Consider the following 15,719-nt stretch of genomic DNA (forward strand, 5'->3'; position numbering starts at 1 on the left):
CTCCAAAAAAATTAGAAAATCAGTGTAATTCTTTTATTTTTTGTGGAAGTTTTTTTTCCCTTCAAAATTTAGGGAAGTTTTTAATCATAATTCTCAACAATGTCTTCTTGAATAGGTAATGTTGACTTTTTTTTCCTACGTAATTTTCATTATATATATTAGTTTTAGAGTTGTAAAAGATAATTTTTTTGTTACTCATTAGGCTATATGTATCATATTATTGGTTTGTAAGTTTGAATTTTTTCTTAGACTTTTTAGTTCTTATATTTTTAAATCTACATAACAGTTATTAATATTTTTATTGTGAATACTTTTGTAGAGTTAGCTCTAATTTAATATGGAGAGATATTTTTATTATATCATTAGTTTTTTTTACATAATTTTTATATTCACATTACTCTTCATTTATTTTCGTTTGTTTCCATGCTATTTTTTACATTCACATAACTCGTATAGGTTTTTAAAATTAATTTTAGAGTTCAAGTTAGAGGATTATTTATTGTCACTCATTTGTATATATGAACTTGGCAAGTAAGTTTTAAAATCTTTTTAGACTTTAAGTTTTTATGTGTCTAAATCTATATAATTCTTATTATTGATACTTATGTTGAGTTAATTCAAAATTAATATGGTGAGATATTATAAAAGAAAAACAGCAATAGAGACAATAGAGGCATCATCTTCAAAGAAGAAAAATGTTTTGGGTTCTGATTGATCTTATACAGAATTCAATCTAGAAGAACTACCCGCAGATCCTGGTTTAAGAATCAAAATTTATGGTTATAATTATAATATTTGAGATCAAGTTCGTAGAGTGTATTTGCTAAAAGGTCCTTGTCAGCCTCGAAACCATACTTTTCCACTTAAGAACTTTGGTACAAAGTTAAGACGATTTAACCCAGCTTGGTTTAGTGTATATTCTAGTTGGCTAAAATATAACATTTCAAAGGATGTCGCATTTTGTTTTTGTTGCTATCTACTCAGACCAAAAGTAAGTGAAGAGTCAGGAGGTGATTGTTTTGTTAGTGAAGGATTTTGAAGAGTCAGGAGGTGACTGTTTTGTTAGTGGATTTTCTAAGTGGAAGAAAAAAGAGAAATTGCATATTCATGTTGGTGGTCTTAATAGTGCACACAATATGGGTTTGGGTAAATATGAGGCTCTTTTGAAACAAAAACAACATATTGAGACTTTTTTAAATTGGATGTCTGACCAAACACGAGTTGAGTATCGAACTTGATTAGGTACATCGATTGATTGTATTCGACTTTTATTACGACAGGGACTTGCATTCCATGGATATGATGAGACAGATGATTCAAAAAATCAATTTAATTTTCTTTAACTTTTACAATGGTTATGCAATCATAATAAGGATATTGAAGCTGTGACTTTGAAAAATACCTCAAATAATTTGAATTTGACTTTACCCACTATTAAAAAAGATATAGTGCATTTCATTGTAGTAGAAGTTGTTAATATGGTTATAAAAGATATGAGTGACAAAAAGTTTTCTATCTTGATAGATGAATCAAAAGATGTATCTTCAAAGGAGCATATGTCAATTGTGTTGCGACATGTGGATAAAACTCATGTGATTGAACGATTTGTTAGGACTACATACATGTCAATGATACAAGTTCTTTATCACTTAAGAAACCATAGATGATTTTTTTTTCTCAATGTGGGTTAAGCATCGCTAGTTTACGAGGACAAGGATATGATGGAGCAAGTAATATGCAAGGTCAGTTTAATGGATTGAAAGCACTTATTTTAAAAGAAAATGAATGTGCTTTTTACATTCATTGTTTTTCTTATCAGCTTCAATTAGTTCTTATAGCTACTGCTAAAAATCATGTGGAATCTGTTGGTTTGTTTTTTATTGTTACAAATGTGGTGAATGTAATTGGGACGCCAGTAAAATGTCGAGATATTCTACAAGAGAAACATAGGATGGAAATTTTTGAAGCTTTAAATAATGGTGAAATATTAAGTGGTCGAGGATTAAATCGGGAGATAATGATTAAATGACCCGGAGATACTCGATGGGGATCACATTACTATACTTTAACGAGTTTATTACAATATTCTCTTCAATAGTTGATGTACTTGAGATAATGGTGCAAGGTGGATCAATTTTAGAACAAAAATATGGAGCACAGACTCTTATAAGATCAATTCTATCTTTTGACTTTGTTTTTCATATACATTTTATGAAAATTATCTTGGGAATCAAAAATGACTTGCATCAAGCATTACAAAGAAAAGATCAAGATGTTGTGAATGCCATGAATTTAGTTAAAATTTGTAAAGAAAGACTGCAAAAAAAAAAAAAAAGTGATTGAGATTCGTTGATGAGTATGGTTTCTAATTTCTTTCATAGTCATGATATTGAAGTTCGTAAAATGGATGACCTATTTCTAATTCGAAGAAGAAAAAGGCGAAAATCTCAACCAATTACAAGTTTACATCATTATCGTGTTGAAGTTTCTATGTCGTCATTGGTATGCAACTTTAAGAGTGAATAATCGTTTACTGAAACAAATATTGAATTGCTTCTCTGTGTGACATGTATAAATCCGAGTAATTCATTTATTTCTTTTGATAGAAAAATATTTAGTCAACTTGCTCAATTTTACCCTTATCACTCTTTATGCATGAGAATCAACTTCAAAATTACATTATTGATATGCATTTAAATATTTAGTTTGTTGAGCTAAAAAGCATATGTGATCTTGCAGTAAAAATGGTCTTGACGAATAAAGACAAAGTCTATTCATTAGTTTACAGATTACTCATCTTGGCGTTCATTTTACCTGTCGCCACAACTACTGTAGAGAGAACATTTTCTGCTATGCATATTGGTGAAGACTCGATTACGTAATTGAATGGGAGATCAATGGATGAATGATTGTCTTATACCCTCTATTGAAAAGGATTTATTTGATAAGTTAGACACTGAAGTTATCATGGATCGTTTTCAAAACATGAAAACTCGTAGAGGAAAATTGTAATGTATTAAATTAATTAATTTATGAAGCTATAAATACTTTTTTACATTCATTTATATATTTTATTTATTTATTTATTTTTTTGCATATAGTGCCCCCTATATAAAATTGTTGGCTTTGCCACTATCCGTGAGATATAATCTACAGAATTGAATAGTATGTATTTTGGTGCAGAGTATTTTAGGTTGAGTTCAGAACTTCTCTGTTTGAGTTGCAAAATATTTTAGTCTAGACTTAGGAAATTCGTGTTTAAGGTGTTAATTTGTTTGACATAGAATTCTTAAGTATCCATTTATACATAATAATTTTTTTCCATTATACAAATAGTGGTATGTTAAAGAGGAGATATTATGGAAATTAAAAAATAAGGAACAGGAGAGACATCAACCTTAGAGGAGGAAGAAGACACCATAGAAGATGGTGAAGCAAAAGGAAAGACACATTTATTAAAATAATGTGACAAGAAATATAACTACGACCATAGCCCTTATGAGATGTGGTGTATCTAAGAAACACACATTCCCTTAACCTATACTGCAATTTGGTATCATTAAAAGGTTTAAGGAATCGAAAAACTAGTGCAACCAAATCTTAAGAGAGTCCGTGGATTTGATGATTAAGGCAATTATTATAGTCAGAGAGTTTGTGAAACAATTTAAAGTAAGGGGATTGATGATTAAGCCAAGAAGCAGGAAGGCGATTAATCAAATAACAGTAATATGAAAAAGCAAAAAAGCAAAAGAATGAGCAAGAAGAGACAAGCCAAGCTCCAAAGATGTGTCTGTTCTTCCTCTCAATGTTTTCATTCTATTGTAGTGTATATGGACAAGGAAAAGACGATGAATAATATTAGAAGATAGAAGAAAAGAAATGAGGGATGAAATTCACCACCTCCATCTGTTTGAAGGGCCTTTATTTTAGTGGACAATCGATTTTCAACCATATATTTTAAAGTCAATGAAAGTTGGCAAGACTTCACTTTTTAATTTCAAAGTATATAACCAAGTAACACGGGAGAAAATATCAATAAATAAAATAAAATATTTGTTTTCATTGATAACAGAAATAGGAGAAGATCTACAAATATCTAAGTACACAAGTCAAGGAAGGAAGAAATAGTAGATTGAGAAGCCAGAACAGGGAGACGATGACTTTTGGCCATTTTAAACTTCATATGACATCGAGATAAACCTAATTTAACAATAGAATAAGATGGATAGCCTAAACAATAATGCAAAACTAAAACATCTTGAAAAGTCGATAGGAAGAAGATAAGACTATTTTGAGGTTGAACAGGACTGGAACCACTGCTAGGAACAAAGAGTTTGTATAATCCACCATCAAGTTTTCCCTGTAGAAAAGGACTATTGGTTCGAAGATCCTTCACAAGAAAAGAATCATGGAAAAATTCAACAAAAAAATATGATTATCATAACATAAGGGACCTATACGTATTAAATTGTGAGACAAACTAGGAATGAGGACATATTTAAGATGAATAGACTAATTAGGAATAACATAAGGTAAAATAGTAGAACCAATGTTTTGAATAAGAAGAGACTTACCATTACCGATGGCCACTTGCTATCACCATAATAAGGTGTGGATTGTTGAACATTAGCCAAGTTTGGTGTTATATGATGAATTGCACCAAAATCAAGAAACCAACCATCATCAGTATGAGTGGAAGTTGCTATAGGTTTAGATTTAACATAAGGAGGGGCAGTATGTTGAGGAGAAACATACGTAAAATGGGCTTGAGGAGACAGAGAGGTGGCAAAGTTTGGAGGAGCTTGATATTGAGGGTTATGGCGATCGTGGTAGTGTGCCAAGTTTGCCACAGACTCGATATTGTGGACGATTATTATTTGAGGCCATTTTAGAGGTCGATATTGCGAACAGGGAGGGCCAAGAACATTTGGCAGAGAGGGTTGGGGTCAAGTAGGAGAGTGGTAAAAACCAAGCATTGACATATTTTGGGTAGTAGAAGACTTACGGTTGGATTCCATGGAGGTTGTCGAGAATTTCGATTCACAGTAAGGTTAGCCACGTTAGCTTAAATGAGATTGAGTTGATCACTTGCTAAGGAAATAATTGACAACGATTAGAGCTGGAACATTAAATGTTGACTTCTAAGCTATACTTTCAAATAGAGTTGAAAACTGAAGAACTCTTAAACAAGAGAACCAAATGAGCGAAAGCAGATCGTTCCAAATTCCATTGCAAAAGAGCATACACATTTACAATCAAACAACAACAGTTATGCATAAACTTTAAATTACAGCATGCTTCAAGAAGAGAATACAAGAGATCGAGTGAACATACACTTGAATAACCTTTTCTTCTCGTACTTCCTCGATCCAACCCAGTCTAACGTCCAACAGCACAAACACAAACCAGTGAACAAAACGAACTGTAGAATCCTCGAACACAATCGAGTAACATTCAACCCTCGACCCTCGAACATCAAGTAGACACTACCACGAGGCTACCTTGGTATTCTTGGTGTGAGAATCTAGGAGTTGTGGGCTCTGTGGATTTGATAGAGGGAAGGAGGAATTGAACGATCGTGTAGACGATTAAGTAAGTGGAAGAAGACAGAAGTCTATTGTGTAGACTTAAGTACTCGATCGTTTAGTAGCAAGCAACTATCATATAGAAAAACTCTATGCACAATCGTTTACTCTCTCAAACTATCGTATAACTTTTTCTTTATGAGCATTCAATTTCATTTGATTATGAAAAAATGAAAACAATTTTCATTTTATCCATCAGTTACCATAACTGATTACCACTTCCCACTAAGTTAGTTATTAGGAGAAAAAACTGAAACCAATTATCTTATAATTGATTTAATTATAAATAAATATAATATTTATAACCTATAGTTTTAATACCACATCTTATGCAAAATATAGACCATAGTTCTTTTTCTTCTTTATGGCTTTTAGTATTAATTCCTCCAATTAATGTATCTAATACATCAAATCAATTATATCAAATATAATTGAATCAATTTAATTATATCATATATAACCAAATTTTCTCTTGTTAATATGAACTCTTCAAATTAACCCAAAAACTGATTCTCAACATGAATCCATTGAGCTACCAAGGGGACCTTATGGACCTGTAACTTGAAGCTTTAACGATACGTGAATAATTGACTAAACTCTTTAATCACGATATTCATCATTCGTTAACTGTCAGACATTCCACTAAAGACCGAAATTTGCACTATTCGCACTACAGATATATTTTTGTGTCCATTGAATATAACCAATCAACAGTACGATGACCCTTCACAAATCGCTCGTAAGTACAGCTTGACCAATTTACTGTTTTTCCATGTAGTTATATCTAACTCCTTAAGTACCACTTATTACTCCAATGAACAATCCATCGTAGTCTACTATGAGTAAATCCTTTTCGGGCCAAGAGAAGGTGTGGCGCCATATTGTTCAAGCCCTGGAATCAGCCCATAAGGAAACAATTTATCTACTTACCCCTACTTTAGGGAAGGAGTGAATTCCGTCTTGTGTAGCTGAGTTCCCAGCTCCCCAATCAGACGAATCCCTAAAGTGATAGGTTTAAGTCGACGATTTGGCCCCTCGCACCCATCCAAATCAAAGGACTGACCTCATAGGCAGGAGTCCCAACTTACTTAGGATTAAGGTCATATTTCCTATGGTTATCCTAGTGAAATGAAAGTCTCTGTCATGAACGGCGTTATATAATGAGACTAAACATTTCGTGGTCTAGTCTTATACAAACTCCTTTGTATAGAGCAACCCCGCTCACATGTCTAATACATGAATGGTCAGGATCAAACTATTTGTAGCACTTTACAACACTTGTAACATCTACAAAGCGGGTCACACTGTAGTGTCACGAGGATAAGGTTTCCCTCCTTTATCCATATACTACAAACCATTTAGGTTATCACTTAAAGCACGATCCACTTGTTTGTCTCTACATATATGCTTAAGTTACAACGATAGTCAGGGATCTTAGTTTATTGGTTTGTGGTTAATGCAACTTAAATATCTCATATTTCATAGACAGTAGTGAATAAAATATCTCATATTATTACATCACAAATAGTTTGTTCATATAGATGTTTACAAACTACAGGACCCTACGAGATTTAGGACATCAACCTTGACAAATAGATGCAACATTTGAAACTTCAAGATCATCCAAGAGACTTCATGAATTTGGAAGTTCAGATTCATTCACATATTATTCTAGATGTATCAATTTATTCAATGTATACATTTATGAATGTTCATGTATGAAATTGAAGAGTTGTTGTATTTTTGTCATTTGAAAGAGAGAATTGGAATTTGAATGAATTTTTCATAGAGTTGAATCTCTCAAGTTGTTATGCTTTTCTTTTGCATTCTTGTGTTCAAAATGCATGTTTTAGAATTTTCAATCTAATTTATTCAATTAGGTTGTGGAGAGTTCAAAACCATGAAGTTATGAACAAGTTATGCTTTCTTCTATATCTTTAATCAATTTTTCAAGCCAAATCTATTTAGCTTTCTTGAGATCGTTTATCAATTAGTTATTCGAGTTAAGCTTATTAATATTGTGGGAGTTCACCTTGTTTCTCGTGGGTATCAGAACTTTGCCTCTATACACATTATATCTTCTCTTATTTTCATTCCCATGCCATTTTTATCTATATATAATATAATAAATATGAGAGGAAAACAAGGCAATGAATAATTGAAGAAACCACACAATTCACAAAAATGTTATATATTACCATTACTTTTTGTGCAATATTGATGTACAATTGTAGTCACTCATTACATTCCAATATTGATGTGCAATATTAATAACTTTACGAATGAGTATTAAAAGTTATTAACGGATGGATGTGAATTAAAAAACGTGCACATCTTCAATAACTATCATAGATAAACTCTATTTGCTTTTATTATTTATCTCCCCCACCATTTTCACTGACATTGGGATCGCCTCCTTGGATACATATAATATAAGGGGAAAAGAAAAAGGATTTTTTTAAAAAAAACAAATATAAGTGTTCTTATCATTTCTATGGTTGTACTTTGAGATTTATTCAATTTTATTTTAATAAATTTTAAATTCAATCAATACTATAATTTTATTGTTAATTTATAGATATATTAACATATTCACTATGAATAAAAATTAATAGAAAAAATCAAAGTGAACTTAGTTCAATGATAATTGACATGATCTTTTTTTCTAAAGGTCGAAGACTTAATTCCCATCCACTTAATTATATTAAAAAAAATAGTAAGAAAAATATATAGTACAAGCATAGTAGTAATTACCCATACTCTTCATTATTCGACACGTCATTAAATAATTTATTCATTTATTTTGTAGACTTCACGTAATTCTTAAATACTACTTTTATGGTGAATAATTTTTAAATTATTGTTATTATTTAATCAATTACAATAAAAATCAACCAATGGAATTTGAACAAAAAATAATAATAATAATATGAGAGATGAGGTGGCAATTGTGGGCAAATGAGAGCAGGAGAGAACGACAAAAAATGAGGTGTCGGAGTAATCTAGATTCATATAAAATATAAAAAATCCAACAGCACTTTCCCAAATTAAAGTTGCAACATGTCCTTCACACTCTCATCTTTTCTATCTTCTCTTTGTGATTATCTCAATTCTCACCATATCAAAATCTTTCTCTAATTTCATAATTAACAATTTACATTCATGCTTTAATTATATTTCATTATTCTCTATTTTTGTTTATTATAAATTTTAACTATGTTATACTTTAATTAATATGAAATAATTAAGTTGAAGTCGGTATATATCTTCGTTTGTCTTTATCATATAAATATTTTGTCATGTTAAATTTATATTGTCATTCTCAATTAAATTTATGAATATGAAAAAAAATTTGAACTTATGATATTTTAAGATGACGAATTAATTTTTATTATCTTTAATTATTGATTTTAATATGTACGTAAGTGGAGATTCAAATCCCTAATATTCTGATAAATATATCTTTTCGTGGATATTCAAATCTTTTTGATAAATATCAAATAAATGTACTAGCATTGATATAAAAAATAATAATAAATATAATATCGATTATACCTATAAAAAAAAGCTTTTTACAGCAGAATAATAATAGCCTTTTTGGCCTACTTATCCACATTTAGATTGCATTATCGAATGAATAAAGTAGATTTTATTCATTTTAATTATTACATTATTTAAAAAAATATATCACATCATTTGTCTTCATCTTCTTTTTTAGAGTATAATTTAAAAGTTTAAAAACCCATATTTGAAATTTTATGTTTTTTACCATTAATATCCTTGTTAAAGAATTTCAAAATCTCAACCAAATCTCTAAATAAAAAATCTGTTTCTAGGAAATACACTTTTAAAAAAAAATAATAACAAAACAAATCTAAAAGTTACCTAGCATAAGAATATGTATATATATTGGATGACTAATAGATAAAGTATGATTAAACAAATAATTATGTCCTATGTAGGAACCATTTAATTTTTTCTATTTTTAATTTTTAAAAATTAAATCTATAAATATTTCTTCGGTCTCTAAATTTGTTACTTTGTTATCTATTTTTACCCATATTTTAAAAAATGAGTAAAATTTTTAAAACTAAAAAATGTAGTTTTAAAATTTTGCTTTTTGTTTTTGAAATTTGGCTAAAAATTTTACTTGTGTACTTTGAAATATGTAAACCATGGTAAAAAAATAGAAAAAATATGTTTAATTTTAAAAAACAAATAAAAAGTTATTAATTTTTTAAGAAATTCTTTTTCCCGCATAGACCCGAATCTGATTTCCAAAATATCGTGCTAAAAAAACTTTCGTGAAATGAAAATTTTATACATGCATCTCTAAGATTTAATTAAAAACGCATTTTTACTTAAAAAATATGAAATTCCATGAAGAGAAATAAAAAATATACTTTTATAAAATAGGAAAACCAATGTGTAAATGGGTATTAGCCTATCAAGAAAATAGACATAGTGAAAGGAATTATTTGATTAATACATATGTGGGGCAATAAATAAAAGAGATAAGCCATAATAAATAGATATATATAGAAAAATGATATCTAAGAGAGAGAGAACGTGACAAAATTAGAATGAGTGCTTAAAATAGTATACTTTAAGCTCTATCCGATGAAAAGAAAGATTTTGAATTATGGGATTTATGAATATGCCTTTTTGATTGGCTAATAATGATAACTTTGTTTGATATTTCCAAAATTTAATCATCACTTCTAAGTAAATTTTTAGAATGAGTAGTTAATTCAAAATAACAATTACTTCAACCATTTGGATATGCTTTGTTTAGTTCAAGAAATAATAGCTAACATCAGTATAGTTGAACTGACAAATAGTTTGTACAATCGACTTTGAGGTACAATTCTTTCATTATTAAAAAATCACAAAATAGTAATGATATGATCAAATTATAAATATAGCATAATAGAAGTTTTGTTGAATTTAATACAGAAATTAATGACTATTTGGAACTTTTAGAGTAATATATATATTTTTTAAAAGAATATTTTTCTTTCCATCTTATAAGAGTGAGGGTTGAAGTACTTGATCTACGGGATAAATGTATCAGGCCTAAATTAGTCGTGTATTATGGTAAATTGGTTTTAAAAGAGGTTAGTTACTATATATATATATACACTTGAAAAGTCCTTTAAGAATAACATATGAGAAGTTTAATATATATCATATTCATATATAATTATAAACTATGCCATTTAAATATAAAAATAGAATGTAGATTTCAAATCCAAAGAGGAAAAAGAAGGAGAAGACTAATTTCACTATAAGCAAGTCAATTTTAATTTAAATTAGAACTTATAAGAGTGAAAAAGAAAGAATTCATAGTTACCCAAAAGTTCATACTTACCATGAATTAACTAAATTAAGTCAACTTTGTTTTTTTTAAAAAAGAAGTTGATCCCATCAATTTGAAAAATTGAGCCATTAAGATAGAACCAATAAATTACTAAAAAATCAGCTAATATTCAATCCTAAATATAGCCATAAAAGAGTCCTAAATCAACTAAAAGAAAAATCAGCAAAATGCAGAAACCGATATGGTCAAAATTAAATATTCAAAACAACTAATAAATCTGGTCTTTATTTATCTAAAAAAATGTCAAGTTCTCTTGGTCCCTAAATATAAGACCTCTTTTATTTTGAGTTTCCAAAATTTTAATATTCAAAATTAAAAAAAACATGTAATGTATTAACTTTGAGTGACTAGAATATTACAAATGTGAGCAGTGGAATAATAATAGTAATGACCAAACTTATAACTTTTTAATCTAAGTTTAAAATCTATCAATTCAGGATTTTAATTGAAGAAAAATTTAAAAAAAAAATTATATATATATATATATATATAAAAAAAAAAAGAAATGGAAAATAGTGGATGCGGTCTACGGTTTTGAGAGAAACCACGCGGGTCGAAAGCATAAATATTTAAGTGGACAAAGTCAATGGTCAATACCAATATTACATTACAATATTTACATTACATAATACATACTCCAAATATATATGTTTTTCTAGTTTTTATTTATTTAATTTTTTTTTATAAATATAAATTTATGTATACATATTTTTCCTTCCAATTGGATTGGAATCTCACAACCTCCATTGGGCCCACCAAAATAACTATTTTCCACATATCCCCATTTTGCCCCTCCCTTACACTCACTCTTCCGTACAGTTCAGATTAATGTTCCACTAGATCGCTCACTCCCTACCCTACTCTACTCTCCCCATCTCCACCCTCCATTTCTCTGACTTTGACCAATCCAACGCTTTGATGATATCATCTTTCATAAGAATCCCAACTTGGGCTTACAACTATTAGGGGGAAAATGCCACTTTTCACTTCTAGTTGGGAAATTCATAATATTTTCTTTTTATAATTTTATTTATAAAAAAGAGGGTCAATGTTGTAATAAGACAAATCGGTGAATGAAAAGGACGAATCAAATGATGCCAGATCAGACTTATGGGTCATTTATGGGTTTAGGAAGTTTCTTGTTGGGTGTGCTCTCTTAATTCCTCCTCCCTTTATCCTCTTCATGTTCCCTTCCCTTATTTTCCCTCTTTTGTTAACATTTCACAACTTGTCTACAATATTTATCACATAATAACCATGATATTGATGGAAATCTATACCATAAGTGCTAGATTCAAACGTCTTCTCAAATCTGCGCTTCAAATACACGTTTTTTTTGCCTTTATAATCTTGTTTTTTCTAAGCTCTCCTAGTTTAAATCCTCATAAGTTGAGATCGCGAGAAGATATACGATGAAATTGTAAAAATGTGAAAAATGGGGGAAAGAGAGAGAATTGGATATAAGGTTTAGGTTTTAGGAAATATTGATGTGAAAAATGAAAGAGAGAGAAATGATGTGCATAGGTGGGTGATGTATATCCATGAATTGGATTCATTCAATGTTGGTTGTGAAGGAGAGATTTTGTGTTTTAGTTTAGGCCCACAAGAGTGCCCATATCTCTCATTATCTTTCCCCATAGTGGGAGTGGAGTGGGAGTTATCTTCCTTTGTTTTTCTCTCTCATTAGAGAAAATTTATTCAATCAACCGTTGCATACGTTGGATGTAGATTTAATAACGATATCACACAATATAAAAATAGTTTCACTATCAAAATCTATGAGTGATACTATTAATAAGAGTCTATATATTATATTGGAGTCTATCAATGGATATTTACAATTTTTGTAAAATGTGGTTATACACATAATTATGAATCTTAAAAGTGTTATTTATTGTAATTATCTATAAATTAGTTTAATGTGAAATGTGATTGGTGTTATGGGAGGAGGGACAACAAATAATATGGGAGATTTTGATGAGGGTGGGGAGCAATATCAGATAAGATACACATTACAAACATACAAACAAATGAAAAAAAGAAAAACTTGATTCTCTTTCTTTGTGTGTAAAAGGAGGGAGAGAGAGGGGCATGGGAGAAGAGGAGGAGGTGGTGGCAGCAGAGTTCAGGGGGGATGAACTTGTAAAACTCACACAATGCCCTAATTAAGGTCCACACTCATGTGAATCCCATCAACTTGCTCCTCTTCTTTGGGCCCACTTCCTCTCTCTATTTTTCTATTTTCTCTGCCTAATCAACCCTTTATTTATTTCTTTTTTCTTATGTTGAGTATAAAAATATTAGCGCTATGCCTAATTTCATACTCTTGTTTTTATACATGTAAAGAAAAATTAAAAAAATTATTTTTCTTGAAAAAATATAAAACTGTCACGTGGTAGTTTTTTATTAGGCAACTTGGGCTGCACAAGAAGCACCCAAGTATTTTTCAAAAAATATTGTTCCCTTTCATCTATTCATTATATTAAATAATTCAACAAATAGAAGTAAGACAATTTATCATATATTTTTTTTAACATTAATTGATCTATTAGATATAAATTATTTGAGTTTTACATTGAAATGGAAATTTAAAATTTCATTTTTCTCATATTAGATATGTGAATTAAAAAAAAAATAAAAGTTTAAAGACTAAATTAGTAACTTTAAAAGTGTAAAAATTTAAGATATATATTTAAAATATTCCGTCTAAATTTGTAACTTAACCGTAATAAATTAAAAAGAAAAAGAGTGAGAATGGTAAAAAGTGGAAGATTTGAAGATCCTCCATGAAACCAACATAATAATAATAATGAAAAATAACATAAAAAGAAAATGTTGAATTATTATAATATGTTCCCCCTCTTCATGTCCCTAAATCAAAATGTCACTCACCATGAATCTTCCTATACTTACTCACCCATAGGCCATAAATATAAATATAAATATAAATATATTTTATTTTTCTCTTTTATCTCTAAGTTGACCCACCTCACCCACATACCCATATATCTCCCACACCCATAATAATTGGATTCCATCCCTCTCCCCCTCCTCCCCTCTTTCTTATTTTTATTATTTATTTATTTATTTAAAAAAGAGCATTGAGTAATTGCTATATATATTCCATCCCCCTGAGACCCTCAATTTCCATTCATTTCACTCCTAACCCCAAATCTCTCTCTTATTTTCTTTTTCTTCCATTTCTCTCTTAAATCAACCAACAATTCCAATGGACGCAAGCTCTATAGACGAAAGCACCGCCAGTGACTCCACCTCCGTTTCTCCCGTCACCCCATTACTTTTCCACTCATCGCCGTCGCCTACGGCGGAAGCAGAATCCCGTAAACTTCCATCTTCTCGTTTCAAAGGAGTCGTCCCTCAGCCCAACGGCCGCTGGGGCGCTCAGATTTACGAGAAACACCAAAGAGTATGGCTCGGCACTTTCAACCAAGAACACGACGCCGCCAAGGCTTACGACATCGCCGCCCTCCGCTTCCGCGGCCGCGACGCTGTCACCAACTTTAAACCTCTCCGCCACGACGACAACGCCGCCGTGGAAGCCGACTTTCTCAACTCCCACTCCAAGCTCGAGATCGTCGACATGCTCCGCAAACACACTTACAATGACGAACTCCAGCAAAGCAAGCGCCACCGGGGAGCCACGGCGGCGACGGCGGATTCAGCCTCCGGGTCGTTCCCCAATTACTCCGGGTCAGATTCGAATCGGGAAGTTCTGTTTGAGAAAACCGTGACGCCGAGTGACGTGGGGAAGTTGAACCGGCTGGTGATTCCGAAGCAGCACGCGGAGAAGAATTTCCCGATGGGAGACGGCGTCGTTTCCGGGAAAGGAATGCTTTTAAACTTCGAGGATATGGGAGGGAAGGTTTGGCGGTTCCGGTACTCGTATTGGAACAGCAGCCAGAGCTATGTGTTGACTAAAGGCTGGAGCCGGTTCGTTAAAGACAACACTCTCCGAGCCGGAGATGTGGTTCGGTTCCTCCGTTCTACTGGACCGGATAAACAGCTTTACATTCATGCTAACCCAACCCCTGGACCGGGAATTAACCCGGTTCATGTTGTGAAGCTTTTTGGAGTCAATATTTTGCAATTGCCTGTGGGGAAAAACACTACTAAAACAGAAGGGGTATTCTTGGAATTACATCCTACCAAGAAGCAAAGAATAATCAAACCTTTGTAACATATAATCAATGTATCTTTTTTGTTTTTACGTAGTTGCTGCAACCTGACTTGTATTAACCCTAGAAAGACAAGATGACAACACATTTCTTTTTCTTTTTCTTTTTTTTCTACCGTTAATATTCTTAATTAATTACTCATGATTTTTACTCTCTTTTTAACCATCAAGTTAAAGAGATCATCTTCATTATTAGATGTGAATTACTGGTAAAAAATATCATCTAAAATAGCTAGATATTTGTTCATTTGAAAATCTTTTATCTACGTTATTCTGTTAATATAAATAATAAGTGTGCGTTAATTTAAGTGGTTAAAAATATATATCTTAAGACATATTTTTGTATTAACAGTCAAAGATTTTTTGTTGAACTAATAACAATGATAAGAATAATAAGACACACAGCTTATTACTTTTCTAAGATAAAAAATTTGATTTTTTTATTCTCACATTATACTTTTGTCTTAAAAGTCAAAAGTTTATATTGCAATACATTATATGAAAAAGACTAAATATTAGTCGCTTAAAAACTAGTGAAAGTAAGGGTTTCATTGGAAAA

At 30.8% G+C, this 15,719-nt stretch overlaps 1 pseudogene across 1 annotated transcript; it reads left to right on the plus strand.

Moving 5' to 3' along the window:
• Nucleotides 1–14,064: 14,064 nt before the first annotated feature.
• LOC120092561 (AP2/ERF and B3 domain-containing transcription factor RAV1 pseudogene) lies at nt 14,065–15,264 on the plus strand (annotated as a pseudogene). Its single transcript, XR_016525112.1, has one exon. The product of XR_016525112.1 is annotated as an AP2/ERF and B3 domain-containing transcription factor RAV1 pseudogene (transcript).
• The last annotated feature ends 455 nt before the right edge of the window (nt 15,265–15,719 follow it).

Source organism: Benincasa hispida, chromosome 12, assembly GCF_027475165.1.
Source record: "Benincasa hispida cultivar pf3 chromosome 12, pf3_genome.v1.1, whole genome shotgun sequence".
NCBI classification, from domain to species: domain Eukaryota; kingdom Viridiplantae; phylum Streptophyta; class Magnoliopsida; order Cucurbitales; family Cucurbitaceae; genus Benincasa; species Benincasa hispida.